Here is a 25,871-nt window from a genome sequence, read left to right as displayed (position 1 = left end):
TACACAGTGGGAGAGTGTTCTCTATATGAGACTGCCTTATTCAACTAGAAACAGCCGTAGTGTGAAGTACTGAAGTGTCCCACTGGACCACTTACAGCACAGACAGGTATGCTGAACAGAGAGCTACACACGCCTTGTTAGCTTTCTAACAAGGAGAGAGAGAGAGTGTGTGTGTGTGTGTGTGTGTGTGTGTGTGTGTGTGTGTGCTTTCTGAATGTCTGGTGCTCTTTTTTTTTTTTTATTACACCAGCTTTCTGTTTAATTTAATTCAAAACAAAAAAATCAAATAGATCATCCGTATTCCTCTTTTTAAACATTTCCTTTGTTTTGTTAGACAATACACTCGCTTTAGAAAAGGTGTCTCCATGGCAGAGTTTGTCCACTAGAGAGTGCTGACATGTTTATTTTTATAGAGTAACTTTGTCACAATTTAAAAACAAAAACAAATCTGAAGGATCTGTACCAAGATTATTGTTTAAGTTATGCGCTCGCTGAATTAAGTTAATTTATTCTTTTAAAAAGAAATTACTGTCCAAAATATTTTTTTGGACTCGAATATTACGGAAAAATTTCCACCGAACATGGATGTGCTGTGCTGTGTGTGTGCGCCACAGCCACCTGACTTAGTTGCTTCCGTTCTAGTCAATGTCCACCTGAGGTCCACTGATGATCCACGTCTTTGTTGATTTTCAGTTTAGCCGGGAGGCGGAAAGTAAGTAAGTAAACCTGCACCTACACACCGGGCATGCTCTTCTATTACAGAATGTTTGCAACAAATCCAGCCTTCCAATTCACAATCAACAGGCAAAGTCCAGGTGAAGCGGAGCAGCAGGAACTTCCTCCTGTCCAAGCGGCGCTGCCAGTATTTCCCATAACACAGTTCTCCGAGGCAGCACAGCGCTTTCCCCTCATCAGCCACTTGCTCCGTTAGCCTACATTCAACCCGGCAGAACCATCAATCAGACGCACAAATCTGAGGCCATTCAAACCCCTGAGACAACCAGAGATGAACAAAGGTGGCCACAGGGACGCACACACACACCGAATCGGTGCAGCCCAGCAGGCAGAGTAGATACATCCAGGAGTAAATTATTAATCACAGGAGCAGCAGAGCAGAAGACTGGGCGAGGATCTTCCCCCAGAGCTGTTACTACACACAAATATTAATTAACAAACACTAATAATTCACCAATTCCGCTGTGTGTGTGTGTGTACATGCATGTGCATATGTGTGTGTGTGTGTGTGTGTGTGTCCAATGTACTGCTATGCCCTACTTTCCTCCACCCTTTCCTGCCTTCTCCCCTGCCCTGATTATGTCTTATTTTCATCTGATGGTGTCTGTGGGGTATAGTGAGTAGTGCTTATATATATATATATATATATATATATATATATATATATATATATATTATATATATATATATAGTGTGTGTGTGTGTGTATTTATGAGATGAATAAAGATGGGGGGGTTCTGTCAAAACATCTGATTTATTTACTAAAAGCACTGCCTGAGTTTAAATCATTTATGAAATCATATTTTACAAAAATATTGATTAAGTATGAATCCAGCCATCAGAGAAAGAGGGAAGCTGAGTGGTGGGAGTTTATGTAACTGGAAGTTCATGGACAGGTTGGAGCTAAAAAACAAGTTGGAAGCAAGTCTGTTATTGGCATCACTCAGTATTAAAGTGTTCCTCCCTGCTGGACTGAGACTCTCTGTCACAGATACACTCCCACTGTTGTGCATGTGGAACATTTACTTTAGTTAGTGTTGATGAAATGAAGCAGCAAAATACAAAAAATAAAAAAAGAAAGAAAATCTGAGCTGTATTTGGAAGGAAACAAAGCTAATGACAAGGCTAGCACACTGTTTACCACGCTCATGTCACAACAAAGTGTTCATCCAATAGTTGTTGAAATGTTTCAGTCTGGACCAAGCAGCAACCTCCATGGCTGTGAAATGAAGCCAACACAGGAAGTGCCAAAAACTGCAGTTCCTCAAACGTCCACTTGACTCCAGAAGTGAGTCAGTCTCCATAAGTCCCCATGTCCAAATGTCCAACTTCACAGCAGAAATAAACATGTTTACAGCCTGGTACAAAAAACAGTTTTGGTCTCTGGAGCTAATTTTCCCGTTCATGACAACTGTACTGAGGGTGAATTTATATACAACTCACCTGTTGAAATTATATTAAGGCTTAAAGCTATGTAGGATTAAGAACATGGACACTTTGATTGACAGGTGGGTGTTGTCACAGTGTGGCTTAAGCAATCAAGCTTGATTCAGCCTGCCTCAGCTCCACCCATGCTCCCCATCTTTCATGGAACATGGGTGGCCTGGCAGAGGCAGGACTTCCAAAATCAGAAACCAGTGAGCGACGTCACAGAGACTGCGCCCAGGTTTTAGACAGTCTGTGGGGGCCGTTACTAAAACTACACCCATGTTTTATGCTGGACCAAAGTGGTGGATCAACCAGAGACCAGAGCCTCTGCTTGCATGGCTTAGAAGTTGAAACAATTCCTCAAATAAGATAACTTTTATTTATTTAATCTGGAAATATAAAATACAGGCAGGTCACATCAGCTTGCTGCTTATTCCCGCATCAAACGCTCAAACTCTTGTGAACAAACAGATGAAACTTTATCTCAGGAGGAAATTTTCTCAAAACGTTTCATAGCTAAAGATAGTCCTCAGTCCTGGCTGCATTACCAGGGGCCCTCCCTTGGGAGTTCCTGAGCTCCGGAAATATACTGCCATGACATCAGCGTCTCCCATTCAACAATGAGCCTTTGTTGAGGCAGCAGCTCTGGGGAAGCTCTCACTTGCACTGTGGTCATTGAGATCTTGATAAATGACCTCTGAGGTCATTGCCAACAGTGTTTGCTCAACCCTCATCCTCCTTCAACCCTGTGTAACTCATCTTGCCATTGTCAAGTGGAATTGGATTTAGTGCAAATGAAACCTCTTCATCCCTCAGGCGTGGAGCCAGCTCTCCTGACACAGTGCTCGTATGTCAGAGGACTGCTGTACATGTGTGTGAAGGCCAAGTGACCCACTGTACCACTAAGGAATTATGAGTGGTAAATGGACTACAGGGCTCGGAAGATGGTGAGTGCAACATTTATGGCGGAAAGACATATGTGTTGGTATGAAAAGGGAGGGGTGTGGGCAATGTCTTAATGTCTTAATATGGATGTGTGTGTGTGTGTGTGTGTGTGTGTGCATGCGTGCGCACGTGCATGTGTTTAACCAGGGATTACGTTACAATCTATAGATGCTAAATAGCTGACCTAGGTACTTTGAGAGCTCATACCTTCTCACTCCCCATCAATACCTTCACCTTTTATCCTACAAGTGCACACACACACACACACACACACACACACACACACACACACACACACAGACTTAAGAGTGCAGCAGACTGCACATGGGTCTGGCAGCATTAAGCACTCGCCACTCTAATCTGCTTCCATCAGGAGACCATTTGTAACCCTGAGAAGAGCTACTTGGACGTTGAGGAAAAGCTGCACTGAGACATTTACTGATACTGCATCCAGGGGTCACGTTCCTGCAATATTTTTTTCCCCGATTCTGACTGATGCTGCATCTCGATTCGGGATACTTCCAGTCTATGTGCTTCCTGTAGTGTAGAGCTATAATTTAATGAGGGTAGTCTCTCAATTCATGTACGGTTGTTGTGAACTTACCAGAAATAGCAACATTTTATTTTTGTCTTCTTTGCCAATTTGCAACCAGAACTGCAAGCAGTGCATTACAAAATACAGATTTATGAAACATATGTACAATTTACGCTTCAGCTCAGCAACATTTTCACAATGCCTGTAGTTCTTATAGGGGATTGTCGGCAGATTGAAATCGGTTGTCAGTATCATTACACAGTCCACTTGAGGCTGGCTCCAGAAGTAAGTCAGTCTCCATAAGTCCCCATGTTCAAATGTCCAACTTCACAGCAGAAACATGTTTACAGCCTAGTACAAAAAACTGTTTTGGTCTCTAAAGCTAATTTCCCCGTTCATGACAACTGTACTGAGGGTGAATTTATATACAACTCACCTGTTGAAATTATATTAAGGCTTAAAGCTATGTAGGATTAAGAACATGGACACTTTGATTGACAGGTGGGTGTTGTCACAGTGTGGCTTAAGCAATCAAGCTTGATTCAGCCTGCCTCAGCTCCACCCATGCTCCCCATCTTTCGTGGAACATGGGTGGCCTGGCAGAGGCAGGACTTCCAAAATCAGAAACCAGTGAGCGACGTCACAGAGACTGCGCCCAGGTTTTAGACAGTCTGTGGGGGCCGTTACTAAAACTACACCTGAGGGTGAATTTATATACAACTCACCTGTTGAAATTATATTAAGATTTAAAGTTATGCAGAATTAACAGTGTGGATGATTTGATTGACCACCGATGTTCACCTCTTTGCCGATTTTTTGATTTTAGCGAGGTGGAGGAGGCAGGACAGCAAACATGATGGTAGCCAGCACCACATATTTTAAGTTTTAAAATGATACTTCGAAAACCTATGGGTGGCGCCACACACACACTGTGTGTGATTGTTTATCATTTATCATTGGAGCCAGCATGTACTTCTGGTTAATATGTGGGGAAAGCAGATAGCTTAAATTCAGGCTTGTTTAAACACCCAGGTGTGATTCAGCCCACCTCAGGTTCCCGATGATCCACGTCTTTGCAGATTTTTAGATGTGGTGGAAGAGGCAGAACTTCCAACATGGCTGCATATTTACAGCTCAAAACAGCTCTTCAGAAACCTGTTTGTGACGTCACTCATACACTGTCTATTCTTTACACTGTCATTGGTTACATCAGATGTGTGCGATCATGGATGAATTATAGAGCCATCATGATAGGACAAACATGTGTGTCCTGCTTACAGTAAAACCATCACTGTTTTTCATACTGTATATTTTTCTTCTTCTTTTTCCTCCACATGCAGATTTTCAAAGGACAGTTGGACAGGAGAGGAACAGTGATGAGCTGTTACAAAAAAAGGGAACTGCACTTTGCCAGACAGCAGTGCTGTAAACTGCTTTTTTTTAAAAACTTCCTTTTCACAGTCAACATATCCAATCAAAACAAAGGGTGTCACGTTTCAGCATTTCAATGCAGGGGAGTGTAAGTATGTACAATATCAATTATGTGTTCATATGTGGTGCAAGGGCCAAATGTGTCACATCAAGACAGTGGAATAAAAGAAGACTTTCTCGGAGGGTGCAAAATCTTTCAGTTGCCAAATGAGTCATGAAGGCATGGATGTTGAGTCGAGGATTTTTTCATCTCCTTCACAAGGAAACACAGTGTAGGCGTGAAAATCAAAGTGCACGTGGGTTGCTCAACGCCCACAAAGTTTCCACAGAGGAAGACCAGCATGATTAACATCACCTTTATGGAATACAGTGAATTCGTTCAGTCTTCCAAATGTTTTGCAATGCAGGAAAACCAAAAGCAGCGTTAGGCTTTCAGAATCACACACCACCGTGAAGGAAGCTTCACTGACTAAAGATGTTGATCTCATCCATAGACTCAGGGCTGTCCTGGATACTAGTTTCCCATGCTCCTCTGCAGTATGTTGCGTGGGCGTGTTATCACTCTCCTCACATCTCCTGTTGTCACACCGAACAACTGTGGTGACGCCACTTCCCTGACTAACCCAAAAACCATTGAGGAGTCAGTCCTGCTCCAATGGATTTGATTTCACCTGTTTGACGGTTAACGGATGTATCGACAGTGAACTTTTCCTCCCCTGGGAGCTCCTCCTTGGTCATCTGTGTTTTCTTACACTTGCATTCCCCCTCCTTTAAACTGGGAGGCTGGGCTGACATCACTTCGCCTTAGGCTGCCAGGGAAGCGTAAATTGGATCAGGCTTGTCAGGTTTCAGGGAAAGTGAAGCCATGTTTTGCTGCGTGAGTCATGATCGAGATGGGAATGCTGGAGTATTTCAAATTCAGCAGTCTAAGAAGGCAGTCAAATCAAACAGAAGTGATGAGATGGGAAGAAACACTTTCGACGACTAATAGAACCCCTCTGTGTTTATCCGTGATGCAGCTTTTACTATTACAGCAACTAGGAACAAGCTTTTCCATCCAAATACCCTACTAGACTTTTCTTAAACTAACACTTGGCAGTTGTCTCTGTCGTAACGTTGCTCATAGTTTCTGCAAAAAAAGCCAAAGCAATCAGAAAGATCATGAAGCTTCTTTCACGGGGCCTCATTTCTAACTGTTGTCTATGCACATGAAGAAAGATGCACACGCCACTTCCCACTAAGACGCTGGGATTTATAAAAACAAATTGTGTGCACCTGTACAAAAACTCTCTGGGACAACTGCCAACGCAGATGGCAAAGATGGGGGAGGGCATTTTGGGGGGTCCAGACTGAGGCACACATAAAGAATGGTAGGCAGTAGTCCAATTCAAAGCCATCCTTCTGTGCAATAATATATACATTATTAATATTTAGAGTTTTTTTCAGTGTACGAAATGAGAACACTCCCCACTGGCTTTAAGAGGTACAATCTTCTCTGATTTAATACAACTCTATTATACGTTTATCATCAGTGTATAGATGAGCTCAAAATTACAGCTGGGTTGCATTACATTAAAAAGGTTTGTTTGGTTCTCATTTACAGTGACGCATTGGACAACCTGATTAGTCTCACAATGCCACACGACAATTAGAGCACCTATCAAATGCTAGGCTACTTGAATGGTGGCGAGAAGAACAAACCAAGTGGAAACCTCTATGGCTGTGAAGTGAAGCCAATGCGGAAGTTCCAAAAACTGCAGTTCTTCAGACGTCCACCTGAGGCTGGCTCCAGAAGTGAGTCAGTCTCCATAAGTCCCCATGTTCAAATGTCCAACTTCACAGCAGAAATAAACATGTTTACAGCCTGGTACAAAAAACAGTTTTGGTCTCTATAACTAATTTCCCCGTTCATGACAACTGTACTGAAGGGGAATTTATATACAACTCACCTGTTCTAATTATATTAAGGCTTAGAGTTATGCAGAATTAACAGTGTGGACGCTAGAGATTGACAGGTGGCTGCTGTTACAGATGGGTTATGTGAGCCCCCAGGCATCATTCAGCTCGCCTCAGGTCCAATGATCTTTGCAGATTTTTTTTTGCAGCCTGCACAAAATTATAGCCAACAGTTGGTTGTTGATTTTCCTCAGCTGGACAATAAAGTCGTAACATTAGGTTGACGATTAAAATGATTAATAATAATTTATTTCACTGTGATTTAAAAGATGTTTAGTGCCCACCACCTTCCTGCTGAAATGGAATCTCCCAGCAACTGGTCAAAGAAGTAACCTGGTATAGAAACTGGATGGACTCAAGTATTTTACACCATGAAGAAGAACAAATGTGCAAGAAGTAAATGATGCCAGGCTGGATCTGGCTTCTCGTCTGTTTTCTCCCACATGTACATCAAATGTGCATCAATTACACAACACTCTCAAAAGCATACCGCAAATTATCGTCAGTATGCTGCATTCTGTGTTGAGACACCCACAGAGACACGTGTATCAGTCTCTGTGCAGTTTGGTGAGTGTTAATTGGACATAATTAAGCTAATTAGCAGAAGCCCCAAAGACCCTCAACAGAGAGTGTCAAACAGGAATAACTACATAACATGGTGCTCAGTGCAATTAACACTTCTGCTGCTGGTAATTAAGAAAGTAAAAAAAAAAAAAAATCATGTTTGAAGACATAAATAATGACCCCATGTGTAACAGCAAACAGTTTGCATGAATCATCAAACTAAACACTTTAAATTAATGCTGAGGAAAATGATGAAACACATGGTACTATACACATTATCAGAACAAAAGTCCTAAAGGAGGCTCCTGTAACACTGATGCAGACAGGAAGGAGCCCTGGGGCAGGTGCAGAATTAGACCTGTGCCACGTCCCAGACAAACTTCTCTGGTCTAAGTCTAAAGCCTAATGTCAACCCAGAATCTGGGCTCATGCACGTCAGGAGAGGTCTTCGAGTTCAGCGACGTGTCATCACCTCAACGTAAGCTGTCCCAGAGTTGCCACAGTTCTGGACCCTGATTTTCTTGGTGCATGGAGACTAGAAAGAGCAGCATCTATGGAGAGCACACTGGAAAACACACAATTATTTCACATCCATCCACCCTCTACCGTTTATCCACAGTCGGGTCGTGGTGGCAGCAGGTTTAGCGGGGCACTCCAGACACCCTTCTCCCCAGCACACATTACAGCTCCTCCTGGAAGATCCTGAGGTCTTCCCAGGCTATGTAGTCCCTCCAGGGAGCTTTGAGTCTGCCCCTGTGTGGACTGAGTTGGACATGCCCAGAACACTTTCAAAGGGAGGCGCCCAGGGGGGCATCTTAATCAGATGTTGAACCACCTCAGCTGGCTCCTTTTGACGTGAAGGCGCAATCTTATTCTTTCGGTTACTACCTAAAGCTCATGACCATAGGTGAGGGTTTGAACGTAGATTAACTATGTTATTAATGTAAAAGGAGTCATTGAACAACCTTCACAAGGCATGAAAAGGACTACTATTGATGCCAATAATGACCCAATCAGAATAAAAATGCCTTGTGTGACCTCCTCAATTTGAAAACACTCATCATAAGGAATTTTCAGGTTGAGAGAGCGCTGTAAACCTTTGACAATCTGTTTAATAGGATAATATTAGACCCTAATACCACTTCATCAGATCAATCTTTCTATCCATATTTGCCCCACATTGGGATAATGTGTATAATAATAACTCAGAGGTTCTGTAGTCTGAACCAAGGCATTACAGTTTACACTTCAATTTTCTACCTTTCACAATAAAATCCCTAGACATATAGTGTGTAAGTGCTTGAGAATTTACTCAAAAGTATTCAACTACAAAGCAACCCTTCCTCTGCCTCTCCTTCTTCTCCCAGCAGAGTGAACACACGTCTTATGGGATCACTTACTTTAGCATCCAGAATGAATTTAATCATCAGTCAAGTCAGGTTCAACTTCAAGTTCATCATAACATGATTCATTCTAATAGAGTTATTGTAGTTAACTACATCGCTCTCTTGATAATTGTCTCGTTGATATTCTTGTAGATGCAAAGTCAGATCTCTTTTCTCCACCATCAATCTTAGTCAGTGTTTCTGGGCTTCTGTCCTTTGTAGTCCAATGAATGGCTTCATACGTGAGAATGACCATGAAGACACTTTTCTGCTTATCTCTGCATATGAAAGCAGATGCCATCTTTTGTAGACTTTTGTAACCCTTTTCTTCTCCGCATGGACTGTCACAACCAAAGCCCACTCAGATGTGATTGGTCAATACTACTCAGACCACAAGTAGAAACCAGAATGCTTCCAATGCCAGACTTTTGTCCTTTGCCTGTTGATTCTCTGTTTCAAGAGACGACTCAACCGTGACCTTTCTCATGTGTGGCTCATGTGTATCCATTCACTGCTACTTTTACACCTGTTCTTTTTATTGATACCAACACGTTTGGGAACAATGCATCAATTTGCACCTGAAAAACTGTGACAACAACCCCACTGGATGAACCCACTCGCAGGGTTCTGTGATGGGTGATGGATGACTCTCACTCTCTGCTGTACTCAGGTCTCGATCTCAATAAAATTACCCACGTAAAAAAAGATTATAAACGGTATATTATTAACTAATTTACCAATTCAGGTTGGTACAGTGCAGCCATGTGGTATGTTGGTTTACAAACCACCACTTCTGCATTATATATCACCTCCTTACTTGTATCCTGTAGCAACACGCCCACACCAACACGGCCCCGTGAAGTATTTTGCGTTAGTGCTATGTTGGGTCTTAGCACTAAAGCTGGCCACATGATTGTGAAGCATGAAAGAGTGCTTGTTTATCACCTCTCCTGCTGTAATCCCTTATAGAACGCAAACCCTAATTGCATCACATCAAAGCCAGAGCCATGAGACGTGGAGATGAATGTGAGAACATCTTAATCTTTCTCGACAAGTGGAACCTCCACAACGTCAAGCCTTTGCAGCTTCATTGGCACTGTTACATCAGCACACAAACAGCTCCAACACACCTACTCAGGCCACAAATACTCAGCTGGCTAATAGGTGCATAGTTTGAGTACATTAAAGCGACTTTGTGGGGGAGGTGGGAGTCTACTCCCAATAGTGATTCACTGATTTTTAGAACTTGCTGACCAGAAGGCGATTTTGTGAGTTGACTCTGAATTGTTTGAGCTGATTGGATTTTTTTTCTTCTTTTCTCTGCAAACAGCTCGGGCTTGTAGTTTCTGATTTCTAGAGCCCCGCTTGCAGGTCTTGGTCCACCACTTTGGTCTAGGCTGAAATAGCTCAACAACTACTGGATTACACATCCAATTATAGACATGACACATTCACGTCTTACAGGGGACAACTATAATTCTTTTTTTGTTGATTCCAAAAGTTTTTATGTAGATGCATCATTGGGTCAAACCTTGAACTTGTCCTTCAATCCAACACTTACTCTATATCACATATCACATTGGACATTGGTAGAGGAGGTTCAACCAATGACAGTATGAAGAATGGACAGCGTATGAATGACATCACCCATAGGTTTCTGAAGCACTGTTTGGATTTGCTGCTCTAGCTATTCTGCCTTTCCCACCTCTAAATTGGGCGAGGTAAACCAAGCCTGGGTGCTCAAACCATCTGTAACAACACCTATCTACCTGTCAATCAAGGTAAATGCTCTTCCCCCTTTCTCCATTTCAGACAAGTTGAAGTTGAAAACAACACTTGACTTGCACTTTGTTTCCTGGACAGCAGTAAAAGCTCATTGTCATCCTCATCAGCCCTACGCTTAATCTACAGAGCAACGAAGGAGGAGGTGATGTAATGCTGAGGGTTTTGGTATAGATCCCTTCCTCCCCCAGGTTCAGTGGGTTCACTTGGTGAATGGGTGACAGTGTTAAGCACGGGGCTGAATGCATTCCAAGGGCAAACCTCATTCACTGGAGACAGCTTCCTTCCTGCTGCAGCTATAAGTTCATTTGATTACAAAGGTCTTTGACAGAAATGCCTTTTCCTTAAAAAAGAGCAACATGTTTTAAAGGAAAAAATGTAGCAATAATAAAAACAAATCTGCTGGTGCAGCACTGATCTCTATATTATTCTGAAACGTTCATTTACACATGGCCATATTGTGTATCTGCTGGCCCGATCACAAATCTGTTTCAGTCTGTCTTTGTTTTCCTACATCCTACATGCAAATCAGGGTCAGCCCTGCTCCAGAGGAAGGGAAGTGGTAATGGATCTGAAGCTGTCTGTTAGCAGCCAAACACACCAGAAGAATAATGTCTGCACCGCTGACCGCAAAGAATGGACAGCGTAAATGCGATGTCACCCACAGGTTTCTGAAGCCGCCATATTGGCTTCTGCCTCTGGTTTAATCTAAAAATGGGCAAAGTCACATATTTAATTAATTGTCAGCTTATATAAATATAGTGAAAAACAAGAAGTTTATTGTATATCATCTACGCTAATTCTGAAAAGATTTAGCACACATGATTGGCACACCTTCTTCTCAGTCCTCTTTAGCTGTGTCCCTCAGACAGTGCTGAAATGCTCTGTGAGATAATCAACAGATTTAGCTTTAGCCTAGCAACCCCTACACGGAATATATGGATTTAGGCAGTGCCCAAAACGTGGGCAAATTGTCTCACCATCTGCCCCGGTCTGCATCAATCACCACCAACAATGCCAGATGGGTTGCCAGATCTGTGACGAGGTTATGCACCAGATATGCCAGAAATGCCAACAATGCCCTGGGGAGTGGTGACTCAGAGTGGTAGCTGTTGGAGATTTTTGGTTAAAGACAGGTTCAAATTCAACACATCACCAGCTCATCACAATAACATCCTCCGCTCTGTGGGGATACAAACACGTTCTTGCGGACAGATTGTCTCCTCATCAGGAATTCTTAGCGTGTCTCTCAGAAGTCCAAACAATGGCTGTTCAAATCTGCTCCAAGACACAAACGCGCGGCGGCAGCTTGGCGTTCGATGAAGCACTTTAATGTCAGGAACGCCATCGCTTGCACTGGGATTAGAAGATCGTTTTCTGCCGTGACAAATTTGCTGCTGGTGACACTTTTCATTGTCGCAAGGTGCGAACAGATGGATGCATGAAATATTGAATGTGCAATCGTACAAAAAAGGCAGCTCCATATTCTTTTCAACATGTAGGCCAAGTCTTTTTCAAAACAGATAAAAGTGTTTTGGAATATGTGGCTGCACATCAGTTGACTGACTGCTTAGACAACGAGTGAAGCAAACATCTAGTTACGGTACATATTGTCTGAGTGAAAGCAGTGAAAGTGGTCTTCATGTATGGCTTACCTTCACAACAGGACATAGAGTCTTAACTGCAGGGTCAATTTTAATGTCTGTACCAGCAGGTAGATAATTTTTATTTTATTAAGATAATTTTTTTGGCCTTTTATGCCTTTAATGATAGGACAGGTGAAGATAGACAGGAAGCAGAGAGAGGGGGAATGACACGCAGTAAATGGCCGTCCGATGCGGGATTCGAACTGGGACCAGCTGCAGCTAGGACTGTAGCCTCTACACATGGGGCGGCCGCTTAACCCACTACGCTACCGACTGCCTGTAGAAGAATTATTTGATCGATCAAGACAGTTCAAATGTTTTGTGGCTAAAACAAGTCAGATTCTTTCAAGAAGAGGCCTTGTCTTGTGCACAGCTCCACAGTGGAATTCAGATTAAACTGACACTAGCGTGCTCAAATTGAGTGCATTGTAGGAAGGCTTCCAAAAAACATATTTTTGCTACAGCATTTATAGACTTTCCTCTAATTGTTGCTCCTTTTTTTGTATTAGTTTCACTGCGACAGATTGAAGAAATAAATAGCTCAAAACTAGTAGTCATGTGGTCACAGACAAGGAATATCCCCATCAGCCTCAGCTCTACATTAGAGTTTGGTGCTATTTAGCAAATGTTAGCAGCACCGTCACTTCTAGGATTGTCAGTGCCTGAATGCTGAGATTAAAGTCAGAATTCAATTGACAAAGCAGAAATGAATTCTCAGAATACTTACCCTCGCCTCTCGCAAAGCGAGGTCACTCTAAACTCTTCTCTGTGGTCGTCCCCAAATGGTGGAATGACCTACCAACGGCTACTAGAACAGCAACATCCCTTTCTACCTTTAAAAAACTTGTAAAAACCTTTCTGTTTCGAGAATGCTTCCCTGCCTAACAAAACTAACAAAACTAACAACTACTCTGTGCTCCTTTACACCTTTGTCAGCTTATGTCCTCCTCTGTAAGTCGCTTTGGATAAAAGCGTCTGCTAAATGCAATGTAATAACTACAGACACTGAACACAGAGTCAAAGCGGAGTTCAAACCCACGCTGTGTGACTGCTGTGCAGAGTATTCAGACAGTAATCACAGTCTATGTCTGGACAGACAGGTAGCACTGAAGATAAGTGACAGAGGTCAAGATGGAAACTGTCCCACTGCAACAAACACAGCCAGAATCAGAGACTGCTGCAGCGATGGTGACAAAACCAGACATGTCGGGAGAGAAAGTGTAAGAGACGGAGAGAAAGAGCGAGCGAGGTATGGACAATAAGAAAGGAAGAGAGAGACAGAGAGAGAGAGACAGAGAGAGACAGGGAGCGAGAGAGAGAGAGAGACAGAGAGAGAGCGAGAGAGAGCGAGAGAGAGAGAGACATTCTGAGTCTGTTTTTCACTGTCTGCCCTCGAGCTGTGCTACGCCTCCTGGGACAGTCTGTACTCATCACCTTCACACACACACACACACACACAGGCTGCCCTTGATCAGTTCCTCTCACCTGCACGCACACACACACACACACGCACACACACACGCACGCACACACGCACACACACACACACGCACACACACACATCACAGATAACGGTACTGAATGTGATTTATCTTTGTCACTTTTACAGTCTTCAGCAGAGAAGAAACTAATTTTTTTGTCATGTGACCATATCACAAAGTCTTATGTCTAGATAGGTCATGTCTGCAAATTCAATTAAGGAATATGGTTTCATGTTTTTTTTATGATTTCATAATGGCTCTGTATTTATGTTTTATCTCATGAGGCATGTGCAATCTTTTACTCATCTTAGTTTTTGCTGTATATAACTCATTGTGTGTTTGGTGGATAACCGTTTTGTTGGCTACATATTGGATTAAAGTTGGTTGCAGCTGCATGCAGATAAATTTCCCCTCTGAGACAATAAAATATATCATGACTTAAATAGCTTTTGTTGTACTAACATCTGTAGATTCTCTGTGCTGTTTGACATGATTCTTGTCGAGGTGGTAAAAGAGGTTGGTGGTGACCTGATGACAGTATAAGGAATGGACAGTGTCTTTGTGACGTTCAGGTTTCGTTGGTTTTCGTTGTTGGCTGTCCCGCATGTTCTGCCTCCCATTTCATCTAAAAATCAACTATCACCTGAATCATCAACGGACCTGACATGGGCTGAATAGGTGCTCAAATAAGCTGTATCTGTAATGGCATTGGTAATTCCTTATAACTTCAAGCCTTAATATCATTCCAACAGGTGAGTTGTATATACATTTACCCATGGGCCCACTGGGACAAAAAAATCGGCCCTGGCATTTTGGACCAGAGCAGCCCACAACAAGGGAACTTTTTTCTCGTGCGCCATAGACGCGCCGTGCGCCCTAGCCGAACCAGCCATAATAGCCGATACCAGCCATATATATATAATATATATATATATATATATATATATATATAATATATATATATATATATAATATATATATAATATATATATATATATATCGGGACTTGTCGGCCCAAATAGCACGTCGGCCCACCGGGCAAATGCACAGTATGCTAGATTGCCAGTCCATCCCTGCATTCACCCTCAGTACAGTTGTCATGAACGGGGAAATTAGCTACAGAGACCAAAACTGTTTTTGTACCAGGCTGTAAACATGTTTATTTCTGCTGTGAAGTTGGACATTTGAACATGGGGACTTATGGAGACTGACTCACTTCTGGAGCCAGCCTCAAGTGGACGTTTAAGGAACTGCAGTTTTTGGCACTTTCACATTTGCCCCATTTCCAAGCCACTTGGTCTGCACTAGCTTAGATTGGCTTCATTTCCCAGCCAAGGAGGTTGGCGCTTGGTTAAATCATCAGCATGTGATTGGGGCAGCGATGGACCTGGTGAGGGTCTGGAGTCTGGTGGTTTTGAGCATAGATAGATATAAACTCTTCAGTTTTCTGTCTGACAGTAAGGTAAAAAGTAAAGTACACTTACACTATATGTCAGGTACATTTCTTAGCTCCTATGCTGGTCCTCCTGTGTGCTTCTCCCAGCTGTACTGTAGAAAACACACTGGGTACCTCACACAGTCCCACTTCAATAAATCTGAACTAACCGTTTAAACAGTAATTGACCAGGTGTGTAAAGGTGTGAATGGACAGCGCTCTGAGCCGGCTCCAGGGAAAACGGTCGCCTGCAGACATTTTGACTTGTCACAGCAAGAGAAGCACAGGTATGATTTATAACAAGGATCACGGCTGACATGTAGGGAGCCATCATCATTATTTGTTATATTTGTGCTCAAGATGTCTGTTCAATGTCATGGTGCACCTCTCCTGAATCTTCCACATCTCTCAAAAAGCACAGCTGCTTTTATATTAACGTCTGAGTCATAATAATCTAATCATAGTGGAACACTTACAGGGGAGTGCATTGTGCATCTGATACTGACTTTCACTCAAAAGAGGGTTATCACAGTGTAGCATTTGTGCTTTGACTTAAAGGTGCAGTGTGTAGGATTTAGTGGCATCTAGTGGTTAAGTTTTAGATTGCAACCAAATGAATACCACTTGCCTCAGCCTCCAGTTCCTCTGTGAAAGTGTTTTTTTTTTCCCAATATCAATGACAGTATAAAGAATGTATAGCATATGCGTGACGTCACACACAGGTTTCTGAAGTGCCGTTTTGAAGCTCAAAATATGTGCAGTTGGCCGCCCAAATGTTTGCTGTCCTGCCTCTTCCACCTGCCAACGAATCTAAGAATCTGCAAAGACGTGGATCATCAGCAGACCTGAGGTGGGCCAAATGACACCTGGGTGATCTAATAAGCCATCTGTAACAGCACCCACCTGTCAATCAAAGCGTCCACACTGTTAATTCTGCATAACTTTAAGCCTTAATATCATTTCAACAGGTGAGTTGTATATACATTCACCCTCAGTACAGTTGTCATGAACGGGGAAATTAGCTACAGAGACCAAAACTGTTTTTTGTACCAGGCTGTAAACATGTTTCTTTCTGCTGTGAAGTTGGACATTTGAACATGGGGACTTATGGAGACTGACTCACTTCTGGAGCCAGCCTCAAGTGGCCACTCGAGTTTGTAGCATTTCGGCACTGGCTTCATTTCATAACCATGGAGGTTGCTGCTTGGTTAAAAAAAAACATAACATAGCTATGTTTATTATATCTTATTCCTGCCAATAGACCTGTCACAATGGCAGTCGTGACTGTTGATTCCGTGTTCCCCCTTGTTTTCTCCATCCTTTTGTTGTGTTTACTTGTCTCTGTCTGTGTTGTGGGCGTGGCACATTTCCCTGGTCCCTCCTGGATAATCACAGATGAAGCACACCTGCCGTTCCTCAGCTCACCTGCCTTCCATCAAGTCATCACTTCAACTGCTTATAAACCCTGGCCTTCCTCCCACGCCGTTCAGACCGTCTTAAACTATTGTTCCTTGGGCTTCTGTTGATTTCCTGACCGATCTATAACCGCTGATCCTCTTGTGCTCAGGTCCACCACCATCTTCACCTCCTGCCACCTGTTTGCCTGCTCTCCATCAACCTTCTCCAGACAGTCCACACTCCGTGCCTCCTCCATCCGTTCCAACCACTGCTTCACCTCAGCCATTCCCTCCACCTCGTCATCGGACCCTCTCCTTCCCCTTTTCTCCCACGTCACAATAATTCCCCTTCTCTTACCAATCCTTGTCTGAGCCTGCATTTTCGGTCAGTACCTGTGTAATCATGACAAGACCCTCTTAAATGTTGCACCTTTAATACTCTACCACTGCCCCCCTCTCAAGAAAATGCACACAGAATAATTAGTTACAAATTCATATAATTTCTGTTTTTAACAAGCCCGGTCAACACCATGGATATACTACAGTCCCCCTGCAATGCTAGTAGGGACGTTTTATTTCTTTCTGTTGCAACAGTCACACACACAGTAACTGTTAAACTGCAGCCTGAGCTCATCTACACAGCTGGCTAACTTTAATGTAAGCATCTCTCAGCAGAGACCAGCACAAACACTGAAACATGAATATGGCCATCTGCTGTACCACACACTAACTCATACCCTACAAAGAATTTGATCCCAACTGATTTTTGAAGCCGATGCCAGCTCTGATAACGGAGTAATCAATGTATCAGCTGGTATTCTTCTTATTTATTTTGCAGTGATGTTATTTGCAGCACTCAAATGTGGTTAAACACCTGTGTACAGATATGTAATGGAAACATAATTAACAGCTTAACAATAAACGTTGTGATCCGCAATAACATTAGTCATTGGGAATCTAAGATTACGAACAAAAACAACACAAATACAATATAATGAATAGATCTAAATGATCCAAAACATCTTGTTACACATACACTATCTATTCTTTATACTGTCATTGGCTCAAATCAGCATGAGAGCACACCTCACTAAAAATATTTTCCCACTACCTCCGCATCCTGAAAATATAGAACATGTAAATGAATAAGTACTCCGGAAGTCAACTTTATATTAATACAGTAATACATCTGTATTTCTTTGATGAAAATCATGGAGCTGTTAGACCGCCTCGTTAATGTGTGCAGCATATCGTAGATCAAACAGTTCAGTGAGCGCAGAGAAAATGTTGTTTATGAAGGACTAAAGGTCGACTAATATAAACTGAAGCTGAATATTTCATTGGTTAAAATATGTTTGATAATTTTTCTCAATACATCTGACTGCAGTTATTAGAATTGTCACATCCTCCATCAGCTGTGCACTCAAATATAGCGCTTTTATCTTAAAAAATAAATATGAAGTTCAAAGATAAATCTTTTTCAGTAGATATCTTACTACAAGATTGTGCTAACAAAGCACTTTATTCTTCATATGTGTGGGGTTTATTCAATTTGGGAAAGTCCACAAATGTTGGTTGTCTGGGATTAAAATCATCTCAGTTGCTAGGTTATTACTAAGGCTCGGCTACTTGCTGGAGTAGTACCAGGTCCATTACCTATAAAAATCTTCTGCTGTGACTGATTGTTTTCCAGGTATTAGTGAGTCCTGTGTATTTCCATGGAAACTGAGACCAGCATAGAAACGGTGAGCAAAGAAATGTTTATTTTGAGACCAAATTGCCCCAAAATATGAAACATTTTGATTCTATGTTTTATTTAAGTTGGTCATTGTTGCACAATCAAAATATTACATTCGAGTGTAAGCTTTAACTTATTATTGGCACTCACCGCATTACTGTTGTGCCAATAATGGTGGTAAAGCACACCCTCTCATGTTGTTTAAATTAAAACAGTCTACAGATATCATCATGCTCTACAAAAGATCCACCTATCCTGACATGCAGACAAGCCTTAATGTGGATCTCTGTACTCATTTTGAGAGAGGAGAATCATGTTCATGTCCTGAGGTGGGTCATACAGATACTGGTGATAAACAGATACAGCCCATTGTCTGTTTGTTTTTTTTAAGACTTTCTAAATAAAACGGGAAATTTCTGTATTTAGTGATGAAATTTAAAACTAATATTTTGTAAAGTGAACATCCAGCAGCTAATGAGAGAAATGGCCAAATTCTATTATTTTGTGTCTCCAGAGGTATCGAGAATCACTGTGCATTCAAATCACTAAAAGTTGAATCATAATCAAATCAAATCATGAGGTGAACATCCCCACCTCTAACACACACACACAGAATACATAAATGGCATTACATGCTCTGTCCAGACCAAACATGAAAATACATCTCTCAAAACTCTCTTGTTTCTCAAGTCCAAAAAACAGACTCTAGTCATCTGATTAAAATCTACCTAAGGCCACATTTAATCAACTACATCACACCATCGGGTGAGAAAATGTATTGATCTTTATTGATCTTTACTCTGGGGTCCACACTCTGAGGTTTACATCTTCTTTTTCTGCAGCCACGGTCTGCCCAAACATCCATCATTTTAGATCACAGCAAAATATCTCAACGACTGCTGGCCAGTTCCCAAGAAACAGATTCATGGTCCCCACAGGATGATTCCAAATGATGTCATAGTCTTTCACCTTGAAGCATCTGGCCAGCACAAAATCCACATGAACAAAAAAAAAGAAGACTTGAAATGTATACGTTTCATTGAGTATCAAAGGTCGACTGGCATGCTCTTTGTGATGAAGGGTCAGGTCCGTGATGAGCTACGTCTTTGCCCATGTTTAGATTAGCCGGTCTGCTGTGTCGACTCTCTACAGGATGCTTCTCCTTCTCAGAAAAAATTACTGAACATGACATGACATTAATAGTATTTCCTTATCAAGCTCTGCAGAGGTTGAACTCAAGTTTTCTAAAGTTTTCCTCAGCGTAAGCAGGCAACTAAGCGGACACGATATCTCCTGATTACTCATGATTATCCATTTAATGCCACTATGTGCTGTTTTTTTGGTGGCATCTAGTGGCAGCATCAAGAACAGCAGGAAGCTATTGTATGTTTTTTTGTAGTGTGTATGATTGTTTGCCTCCGTCTCCAAGCCAGGCTGAGATAACCCTGATGACATCATCACCCCACAGAAGACATTATATAACTGCTTTCACACGATGGCCTGTAACCCCCTATGGAAAGAAAACTGACCTTGAAGTGTAAAATGTGTGGTGTCCCTTTCATGTTTTTTTTCTGTATCTTGAGTGAATAACGTCTTCATGTTATGAACGTGAAACAAGCAGCAACATTTAGAGAAAATGTCTCAGCCGTCTTCGCCTGAGACAACTTGTCTGCAGCAGAAGTGCTGCTGGTAAATATTTCATTGTCCTCAGTCACCTTTCATCTACTCCATTAAGATGAATTGTACAACACACACACACACACACACACACATTACAAGCCAGTGCTGCAAATACTACTGCTGTTCTCCCACAAGGAGACAGACAGAAGGTGGCAGAGGGAGAGAGTGGCTTTGTATGAAGGATAACAAAGAGCTCATCTGTTCACACCACGATGGCTTAAAGAAATCATTCAAACCACAACTCCGGTCAGATATGTGCTCATAACTAAGGGTATAAACTGAAGGTTTGGCTGTTAATTGGATATCATATTATTCCATGGTGCTATATTTATCAGGCAGAAGACCTCTGAGGTTCAGGTCTGAGACCTGTAAGGTCGTCAGTTGTCATGTAGGTGACGCTAACAGTGACACACACGTTCACCCTCACAGCTGAATGCAGAACTATTAAAGAAACAACATGTATCTCATTTTAATACTCATATTAATACTCATATTCCTCGGTGTGTGGTTACCGAGCCGAGCGTTCAGCGGCTGAGGGCGGGAATGAGGAGGTGGGAGGCTGGCTCCCTTTGTCCCCTCCGCAGCCCCCCCCTCTCTCTCCCGTTAACGTGGACGTGTTCGGGAATTTATTCTTCCACGAGCGGGAGGCGGTTAGCTAATAAATGACACGCGGAGTGATTTAAAGACAACTTCCCTGTAGATTTAACGGTCGCGTGTGGTCTCTCGTGATGACACACCACAGACAGAGCTGCTCGTGCACCGTGACCATCCGCTGCATCAGTGTTCATCCTTTAAAATGACGTACACTGTTTCTTTGTGACTAAAGTTATAAGAGAAAGCACCTCGTCAACCTGTCCACATGCAGCTCCACACATCTTCTGGGCTCTATATGCCCGACGTAAACATGTTTTTTTGTTTTTTGTGGGAAACACATTGAGTCATAACACCTACCGTTAGCTACAGCACGCCGCCAGCAGCCGCAGCATCTGAGCTGCGGTGTCTGAACCACAGCAGGTAACGTAACGTAGTGTCGAGCACATACAAACAAGTGAGGGGAGCCAGCGCCAGCAGACAGATTAACAGGAGCTGACATGGGGGCTCCCGTAGCCTGCTTTCTTTAAGCATAGTAAAGCCCCCAATGGTCGCTCATTCTCTCTGCTAACGCGGGACCGACTTACCCGGTTTTTTTCTCCCCTGCTCGTCTTCGTTCGGTTCCTCAGAAAAAACAGTGAGTCCGCATCGTGTTTTATCTCCGCAGCCCTCCTTCAGCCAGAACCGCTGCTTCTAATGGACCGTACGCATCAGTCGGTGTGTGGTGGACTAGTCTCCCGTGTGTGTGTGTGTGTGTGTTAGGATGAAACGCCTTTTCTCCTCTAGGAGCTGCATTGTTGACATTGGCTTCCTGACGTCATGCTGGCCCTCATTCACAACAGCGGCCGAGCCCCCCTGCTCTTACGATGATGGAGCCACCCCCTCTCTCCTCTCCCCGCCTCTCCCCGCCTCTCCCCGCCTTGCTCTGAGATGCAGCGGAGATGTTTGTTGAATTACGTCCTCTCTACGACCATGTGTGCAGCCTACTACCAGCATTCACATTATGCATTATAAACACAGTCACACAGACTAAAATGTCAGAGTTCAAAATGTCTTACAATTTACCAAATCAAACGTGTGTGGCATTTTGCTGCAAAACCAATTGAATCCATTGATAAATGATCAAACTAGTAACGCAGCTGATTGATTTTCTGTCTCAACACTGACCCGTCTTAAGAACATTTTATTTTGAAGGTCTTTAAAAACACTCTCAGGGAAAGCTTGAACTAGATAGAAACCTTGAACTAGAACCTTGAAACCTCTTCAAGGTTGCTCCTTATGCCTCAAAATCCCAAAGGAGGCATTGGCTTGTCCACAGGGACCCCTGGAACACTGTCAGAAACAACTGTGACCTGATAAAGACACCCTCAAACCATAGACTGTATAAAACACGGACGTCATCAAGGTTTCTGAAGAGCCGTTGTAGAGCTCAGAGTGGTGTTTAATTCCTTGAGTGGCCACTTGAGGCTGGCTCCAGAAGTGAGTCAGTCTCCATAAGTCCCCATGTTCAAATGTCCAACTTCACAGCAGAAATAAACATGTTTACAGCCTGGTACAAAAAACAGTTTTGGTCTCTGTAGCTAATTTCCCCGTTCATGACAACTGTACTGAAGGGGAATTTATATACAACTCACCTGTTCACATTATATTAAGGCTTAAAGTTATGCAGGATTAAGAGCTTTGGACGCTTTGGTTGTCAGGTAGACTCCATTACAGATGGCTTATCAGAGCACCCAGAAATCATTCATTCCAACATCACACTGTCCATTTATTATACTGTCAGTGGTCATGACTTACTGGAACAGAGCCATCATCAATGTGATCCTGCTCATTTCCTTCTGATACACGTCCAACAACTGTTGTATCATCACATAGAGCGCCATACTGTGGGACCCCATATTATAATGACCAATGTGTAATATTATGTGCATGCTACAACTATTTTAAAGCACTAAGAATAAAAGTAGTTGCCTCCATAACATGGCAGCTACTGAACTGACTTACGTTTCAATAAATCAGACTGTAACACAAAGAGGCAAGTGAAGTGAAGAGTGAAAAACAAATCACATGTATTGGAGCAGGTTTACAGAGTGCTAAGGCCAGGCCAGGACAGTAGCTATGATACGGTTTCTAATACAGAGCGTAATCCTGTGGGAGCTGGCAGAGCTGTTACATTTTATCAGTTCACCACAGACAGGCACCTCTTGGGCCTCATTCTGAGCAGCTGGATTCAGATCAGCCCACATTCTCAATGTCAAGATGTTATAAATAGCCAGAACTGATTCATACAGCTCCTCTGGCGGCTAAGATCAGCTCAGCGGGGGGGGGGGGTTCTCAGGGATGGATCCATGGGTAGCCTGATAGGGTTGAAATGACAAGCTAACTGGTAGCAGCACACACACACACATAGGGAGTTGATTCTGCAATTATTATTGTAGCTGATCCAGTAAAATAATGTTTTTTTTTTTTTTAATCTGTGACAGAAGCCTTAAAAGAAGCCAAAGCAGCAGCATGGTCCTCTGTCCTTGTTTTGCTCAACCTATCAGCTTTGACACAGCTAACCATCGCACCCTTCTCGCTATACTCTCAAACATGGATCTCTGGTTTGCCTCTTTCCTGGTTCAATGTATCCTGGCTTCCACATCTCACCACCTCACCACAGGGGTGCCCCAGGACTCAGTACTCAGGCCCCTTCTCTTTGCTATTTACACCATCCTCTGGGGCCGATTATCCACTCGCATGGTTTCTCATATCATTACTATGCAGATGACACTCCGCTCTATCTGTCATTTCCGCCTGATGACCCCTTGTTCTCTCTGCACAGATCTCTGAATGCCTCTAAAATATTTCATCATGGATGAATGCACACACCTCCTGCCGAATCTCTCAAAAATTCCAGTTAAACCTAGTATAGACCATGACATCAACATCAAAATTACCTCCCTATCTCTTGCCTCTACAAGAAACTTATGATGACCAACTAACTTTCTCTGATCACGTTGCCTCGGTTGCCCGGTCATGTCACTTCACACTCAACATATCCTATATTTATTAGTTTGTAAATGTTCCGCGACACCCAGCAGAATTATTTAAAATACTGAAGAGATCCTGTTGACTTTGTTTTTTGGTTTCTGCTTGCTGTTGTTTGTCCTTTTGTGGGATTACACTGTCGTGTCATCATTGTCATTTGTGATACATGTACTATCGATGTGTACTCAATCAAATCAATCAAAATAAAAAAAATAAAAAACATAAGATGATGATTGAAGCCAAAAATATAGTGTTTAAATAAGTGTTTAAATTGAAACAGCAGAAGCAGAAGCTGTCCAATCACTTCTGTAACTCTCTGAAACAAATGTTTTATTGATGACATACATCAACACAGTGTAGAGTACTAAAGACTGCCCAATTCACTGAAAAGGTTCAACTTAGAGGAGGTGAAACATCCAGTCCAGTCCAGTGTGTGTGCGTGTGTGTGTGTGTGTGTGTGTGTGTGTGTGTGTGTGTGTGTGTGTGTGTGTGTGTGTGTGTGTGTGTGTGTGTGTGTGAAACCAAATTACCACAGAGCATGTCAAACTGTTGTTGAAGGGAGTACTGGGATCTATAAAAAACCACCTCATCGCTATGGAAACTGCAGCCTTGCATTCGAGTGAATCCAGTCCTTCACTAAAGGCAGACACACACCTCCAGTTTAAATGACTGCAAACATCAATAACCTGCTGATGGTGAGAAGTGTTTCAAATTGTTTCACCTCATTTGTTTCTCAATTTACCCACAAATCAAAGCAGCACTCTCAACTTACCCTCAACCAGCAGACTCCTTTTAAATGGTCTGTTTAAGGATGGAAATGAAAGCAAGCATGAAATTAGAAAAGATAATAATATGTTATGAATTTACGCATGTTTAGGTTTGCAAGTAATTGGAATTAAAATCGAATACATGTTAATGTCTGCTGCTTTTTTCAGATATTCTTTGACTTGAAGTTTCAGCTTGTTTCCACAGATTCAAACACAACATGTAAGAAAGTGTACCTTCCATACATGAAAGCTCTTTATTACTGTGTACTGTGTATCCTGCCTGTGTGTGTGTGTGTGTGTGTGTGTGTGTGTGTGTGTGTGTGTGTGTGTAGTACAAAATCATAACACAGCTTATCTATGACACTTTCCATATAGAGCAAGTACTCTTTGGAATATTATTTACAGAAACTTAACAATTCCCACCATGAGCAAGCACTTGGTGATAGTGGCAAGAAAAAATTTTTCCAAATGAGTTACCTGATCAGCCAAAACATTCAGGAGTCTGAGGCTTGTATTTTTCTTGTATTTTATTTTTTCAATTCAGTTCATTATTTTCAGTTCATTTTTGAATGTTTTTTTTTTCTTTCAGTTGAGCTGTTTGAATATGTTTCATACAGTTTTATTAGTTTCATTAAAAACCCATTAAAGGGCACAGTGATAGTAGGTTTAAAATGGTTCTTTTAGTTGCGTTTGCATGTTCTGTCAACACAGGTGCTTCCTCTGTGGTTCTGTTCAGGCGCTGCAGTTCTCTCTCACCGACTGTCATCGTGAACTTGCCTGTAGGTGTGACAGACTGGCCACCTGTCCAGGTGTACTTCACCTCTCACCCAGCGTGAGATGGGGGTGGCTCCAGGCCCCCCACAAACCCCCACAAGAGCGGGAGGTATATATAAATATATATAAATATAAGTCAGGGATGGAAGGGTACAGATGTCAGGGTTTTTTTTTTTCAAAATGTTTAATGCCTCAGGAATTCTCCAAATAATGAGGTCATAATGTCTGAGAAGCGGTTTAAGGATTTTTGTAAAGTCCTTAAATGACACATAAACACACACAATATATATATATATATATATACACACACACATATATATTTAACTTTATATTAATGAAAATGAGCACTCACATAACGATATACTGTCCGTATAATTCCCTGTGGTTAAATAAAAATTATTTTTAACACGTACTGCTCTGGGCCATGAAAAACAACAACCGTCCAATCAAAATGGGCTGTTTCTTTATTCTTTATCTTTTGTTGTGACAAAATGTAGAAAAGAAAAAATAGAAATGTTGCTCAGAGTCATTCAGGTTCAGAAAGTGAAAGAACTCGGACATGTTTCAGTAT

General features: G+C 42.2%; 1 protein-coding gene across 1 annotated transcript in view; it reads right to left on the bottom strand.

The window, feature by feature from the left end:
* The window catches only part of LOC104928168 (transcription regulator protein BACH2), a 45,342-nt gene extending 23,659 nt beyond the window's left edge, over nt 1–21,683 (bottom strand). Inside the window, exon 1 of the mRNA XM_010742397.3 lies at nt 21,317–21,683. The gene's annotated coding sequence lies outside the window, so the exon portion shown is untranslated. The remainder of the gene's footprint in view (nt 1–21,316) is intronic.
* Between the last annotated feature and the right edge of the window lie 4,188 nt (nt 21,684–25,871).

The sequence above is a fragment of the Larimichthys crocea genome, chromosome V, assembly GCF_000972845.2.
Source record: "Larimichthys crocea isolate SSNF chromosome V, L_crocea_2.0, whole genome shotgun sequence".
Taxonomy (NCBI): Eukaryota; Metazoa; Chordata; class Actinopteri; family Sciaenidae; genus Larimichthys; species Larimichthys crocea.
This window is presented reverse-complemented; position numbering and strand designations above follow the sequence as displayed.